Below are 6,000 nucleotides of genomic sequence, written 5' to 3'. Positions count from 1 at the left end.
AAAAAGAACAGTGCACACAAACTAGAGCACTGTCATGTCTGTTCTCCAGCATGACCTCAGCTGACGGCCCTGCCCGGCCCCAGTGGTGCATCAGATGGGGTATGAAAAGTGGGAAGGGAAAGACATTCTCTTTTCTGTGGCCTAGGGCAACCATATCGCCCTGTTCCAAATAAGGGACATGGAGATATGGCGGGGGAGGGGCGGCTCCTCTGGCTGCATCAAGCCCCCAGGGAGCTGAGAAGGAAGTGGCACCTGCTGGCTGGGGAGCCTGGGGAAGCAGCAGCCACAGGCTGACTGAGCAAGTGGGAGCTGCCCATGCTCCCCTGACTTCCCTGAGGCTCGGGAAAGTGCCTCCCGTCAGCCGCTGCACCTGCTCAGCCGCTGGTGGAAAAGGTCAGACAGGGAGGGCCCAAATAGAGGACAATTAGTTCCTTTTAAATAATAAGTTGGGATGTCTTTTTTGGCATCCCAAATGTGGGACAGTCCCTCCTAATTTGAGATGGATGGGCGCCCTATTGAGGCCAGGAATCTGTGACATAGGAAGAAGGTTCCCGGATGGGCAGGTTAGTTGCTAAGTGTCCATGGAAGGTGGGAATTTCCAGCTTCTCCTGGTAAAAAAAGGACACTACACTAAATAGCTCCCTGAGATGTGACATGAAAGGCTGATTTCACCCAGGCTAGTGCGTTCCAGAGGGCTGCCCACTCATCTGGATGAGCTTAATCAGGGAGAGAACTTGATCAGTGTGCGTTTGGACTCCTGCCTATAACAACCCAGCATGTGGGCCGGAGAACAGAAAGAAAATGAAAACTCTACAGGGAGCGAGCGTCCTGTGCCTTTAAATACCCACACAGACTGCTGACTTTGGCCTGGATTAATGGCTCGAGGTAGAGGGTTTTGTTTTTTTTTAAACTCTCATTTTCACTTTAATCCAATATGAATAACCCTGGGATCCTTGCACAATCCTGCGTTTGAAGGGGGGTTTGGCTTATCTTTGTAAAGAGACAAGGTCACCCCATTTATGATGCTACCACAGAGCCATCTAGCGATCGGTCATTGGAAACACAGCCAGATGCTCTTTAAAAAGAGACAACCCATTAAAACAAGGGCTGGGTCCACACACAGCCTGAACTCGAACTAACCTACATAAATTGCATAACTTATTTTGGGTGTAGTTTGAAATAGGCTATTTCAGCATTTGATGCTGTCTAAACAGCGCCAAATGTTGAAACACTGCACTATTTTGAGGCTTCCCTTACTCCGCCGGCAATAAGGTGCCCATGATTTTGAAATCTATTTTGAAATGATGGGCGCATGTCAACGATATGGGTTAGCTAGTTCGGATACCTCCAGTAACCCGGAATAGCTCTGCTGTGTAGACATAGCCAGGCTGTCCTGTGGCACTTTAGAGACAAATTTATGATGGCATAAGCTTTCTCGGGTAAATCTCATCGGAAGAAGTGGGGCTTCTCCACGAAAGCTTGTGAGCTAATACATCTGTTGAGCTCTAAGGTACCACAGGATTGCTTGTTTTAAGACTAGGATGGCTACGGGGCTGAGACTAAACCAATTCAGTTGAACTGGTAAGGTCGACTAAAGGGTGAACTAGCAGCCACTTGGAAACCAGGAGAGTGAGGCTGTTGGAGGTGGCACACGGGAGGGATTGCAAGTGGGTTTGGCAGGATAAGCCCAAGGCACTTGCTGGAGGTCTTATCTTCTGAGGCTTTTGGGTCAGTAGTTCAGTATGGGGCAGCTGAGATGGGATCAGGATGGTCAAACGGGGGCGGGGGGGTGTTGTGCGGGCTCATCAGCATGGAAGGCCTCACTATGCTAGTCAGAGATTAGCAGGCAGTTTTAGGCCCCTATTTGAAGAGGCAGCCATAGGATTAGGATACTTGTAAGAGAGCGGTAACCACAAGTACTCTCTGCAGCAGTGGGTACTGAGGTCTGGCTGCATGGGTCATGTGGGATGAGCGAATGATGTTGCTGGAAGGAAGCGGTAGAGGGTTGAGCTTGGGGTGTACGTGCCCATGTAACCCACACACCGGTCTGGTTAACTGTCCCACGCAGTGGTACCGAGACCACTTCACAGAGGAAGCAGACGTGTCCCCTACGGGCTGAGCTGAGAGCCAGCAAGCCTTTAGCTCAAGCTGTAGAGGTGCCTGCCTGAGGTCCCAGATTCAAGTCTGCCTGTGGGCAGTTACACCAGTACATAGATTAGTTTACAAGCAAGTAGCCCACCATGGTCTAAGGAGAGCAGGCTAGATTCTGAGCTGGTTCATTGCCCTCAGGCTCCAGATTTACATGCCCTGGAAAGCGAGGCCAGAATCAGGTCCCCCTGTTTCCAAATGTTTCCCAGGGCACGCTGGACCGTGGAAACACTGTGGAGGTAACATACTCAGCACCTAAGGCATGGGTTCGAACCAAAGCAGGAAGGACATATTCTGTCTCACCTCTCTGCAGGGACTTCACCCTCCCACTGGCTTCAGCACTGAGGGGCTCTGTTAAGATGGGTTGTAGCACGGACTGGGGTGGGGTGGGAGAAGGAGCCAAGCGAGTGGGGTAATCGTCTTTAGTGCTGTGAAAGCCTCCTCCAGATAAAAGAAAAGCAGAAAATTGGGGGAAGGCGCTTCTGTTTACTTGGCAGTTGGTGCCTACTGGAAGATCATTAATATCGATGGCGTTCTCACTTTCTGACTCATTATATTGAGTACTGTCAAACCAGAAGGCATTTCAGACCACATGGTCTGAGCCCATGACTGGGAATCAGGAAGTCACTTCAACCACCTGCTGCCTCAGTATCCCCACCTTGTAAATGGGGAGAATAATTGTCCCAGCAAAAATACTTCGTAAAATCATTTGAAATTTATAAATAGAAAAAAAAAATCGCTGGTTCACCAAAATATGATAAAACCCCTTTCCGACCCTTACAGAAGCGTGCAAGATGGGCTTATAATGTTGCAGACAGCAGCATCCCATTAGAGAGAAATGATCATCCTGCAAACATAAACTCCAAATACTACTTTAGCCAGCAAATGCCTTCAGGCTGCAAACTGCTCTACTCAATGAGCTACCTGTGTGGAGGAGTTCGCAGGATCAGGGACAAAAGTCTTGGGAAGTTTTCACTATTACTTTAACCTAGATTATGAGCGCCTTAAGGACTTTTTGTGTGTGATGATGGTGGGGGTAGGGAGGGAGGGCTGTACACACAGGCCTAGATCCGCAGTGGTATTTAGGAACCTTTCTTCCACTGATTTCAATGGGAGTTAGCCACCTACTTATCATTGAGGATCTGCTCAACAGTACCTAGCAAAACACAGCACTGATTTTTTGAGCAAGGCTGCTAAGCACTCCCAGAATACGCATAACAAGTCATTATTATATATGATGTTTTTAAAGCTGCATCATTAATACTAGTATTCCACAATGAGACGGTGTTTGTGGAAAAATATTATCTTAGGAAGCGGGTGAAAGAATCATAAGTATTTTATTTCTGATGGTGTATTACAAGTGGTAAAGGTTTTTCTTCTTTTTTTCTACAACTTAGAAACAGAAAAACAGCGTTTTCAAAAGCGATGCCTTTGGGGGTCATAGTCCATGTGTTTATTTCACATTGATGGTCACTCAAATTATTGCCTAGTGGATGTATGTGCAGTATTGCAAAACTATTTAACTTGATGCACATTAACACAATGTATGTCCATAAGTTTTAAAGTTAAAGTTGCTTGATACAATGCCAATCAACTTTCTGATTTAGGTTTGTTTTTTTTTTAATCTGGGAATTATACTGATGGTCAACAACTTTTGCCTAGATAACTATACAAAAGCACCTAAGTTACGTGATGCCTAAATCCCACTGACTTTCAATGACCCTTGGGCTTCTAAGTCACAGGCACTTTTGGAAAGTTACCTTCGGTCTCATTGCTGCTGCTGCTGACCTGGTCTCAGTCATATGCATTGTTATTACCTTCTGAAAGGATTATTGTTAGGCCACCCATGGCTGGACCTCTCTGCAGCCAGCCTTCCATGCACCCTAACTACCACTTACTGAGTACCCAAATTTAAACTCCTACCCCCAACCCTGCATCTGAACCACCCCAAGGAGCTCCCGCCCCCAACACACACCTGGACTCTCACCCCAACCAGCTACACCCAGACTCCAACCCCATGAAACCCCACTTCTCCAGCACCTGTACCTCCTTGCCAACCCCCTCAGATGCAGGCCCTCACACCAAGTTGCAGTAACCCCACATCTGGTCCCCTCCCCCCAATGAGCCCCAGACACCTTCACCTAGCCCCTCAGTGCACAATTCCATTGCCTCTGCTCCCAGAATCCTCCAGCACCCAGACCCCCATGGAGTTGCTCACACCCAAATTGCCCCATACAGAACCCTCTCACCCCACATCTGGAACCCCCTACACTAAGCGCCCCACTGCACTTGAATCCTGTCAGGCTGTGCCTGCCTGCCCACACCTGATGTGCCTAGACTAGAGTGGGTAGGGCCTTGGGGTATTTTTGGGGCATACCAGGCCTTTTTGTGCTGTCAGGGTTGGGTGCAGCCTCATTCCAAGCCCATCTCAGGAGGAAGCTTGAGGCGTCATCTCCCACCTCCTTACTGCCGGGGGCCGGGGCTCCCCACTGCCCTGCTGCCAAATATTTGCAGAATTTTAAAACACTGCATGCAGTATTGTTAACCTTTTTTTTTTTGGCACAGAATTTCTTCAGGAGCCAAATTTCTGCCACTACGCTATCGTATGTCTAGCTCAGTTCTCCTTCATGCAGTATGCATCAAGACTTAAAACCACACTCTCTACTTACCTGGACTTGAAGACATCAATCCTGAAAATAAACATGCAACTGGTGAACAACACAGTCGCATTGCTCCTCAGCAACACTGGCTACCACAAACATCAGCCCTCTACTCTGCTCACTTTGCAGGCTTCCTGGAGAACAACCTCATGTTTAAGATTTCTGTCCTTATTAGACTGCAGGGGAAAGTTGCCTGAAGAACCATCTCACCCTTTGATGGCTAGAAGAGCCTAGGGCTTAGCATTTGAAGACAGAAACTTGTATCATAGGGCTAGAGAGCTAGCACAAAGTACCTACATACACACACACACTGCTGTCAGGTTCTCATGCAAGTCGCACTTCTTTGCCGTGGTTTTAAGCTTTATTTAAAAACCCAAATCAAGCCCCTTGTGTGACTTTTCCCTGTAATGGAAGGAAGCACTCCTTATCTAAAGGCTGGTCATCACCCAGTTTATTTTTAATTTTGGAGGCTGATCAGAAAAATATGGCACTAAGCAGTGTGTGAGAATCTAGACAGAACAGAGCAGATCTGAAAAGGGAGAATAGCAGAAGGATTACATCTTACTCTGCTTCACTGTGGGAGACTGAAACAAGCTGCTTTTGGGCTGAACAGCTCAGGCCACTGAGTTCACTGACTCACTCCTTTTGAAGCAAAGTCCGAGGCTAGAAAATCTGAGTAATCTTTGACCCTGAAATTGCAAATGTGTATGAAAGGGAAAAGGTGCACAAAGCTACCTATTGCCACACCTGGCCTGTTGCCAGAGCCTCTGTTTTTATCCTGCTCTTCCTGCCTGTCCACTCATTCACTCCACTCTCAGCTTTCTCTGTCCTCTCCCCTGTCCACAGGGGAGAAAGGTTAGACACTGGTTCTTCTTTCACTTGCACTGCCAATTCCAGGACCCCTTTCCCTTGTCTTCCTTCTGCTGTCTCTCTTCAGCTAAACCACTGAAGACCTGTTCCTTGCTCTATGCCTCCCCCACCCACTTCTCTTGAACTCTTGACACACCATGGCTGCATTCTGCCCTTCTCCCCGCTTCAATCATCATGACACCTCCACATTTGTGTTTCATCCAGCCCAAGGAGCCGGCAGTGGCACCATTCTGAAAGCCAGCTGGGCGGCCCCAAGCCACACATGGCTCTTTAGGAGCCGTTTGTGGCTTCCGCTGCTCACTCTACCTCTGGCTCCCTGTCC

Source organism: Carettochelys insculpta, chromosome 1 (assembly GCF_033958435.1).
Source record: "Carettochelys insculpta isolate YL-2023 chromosome 1, ASM3395843v1, whole genome shotgun sequence".
Lineage (NCBI taxonomy): Eukaryota > Metazoa > Chordata > Testudines > Carettochelyidae > Carettochelys > Carettochelys insculpta.
This window is presented reverse-complemented; position numbering follows the sequence as displayed.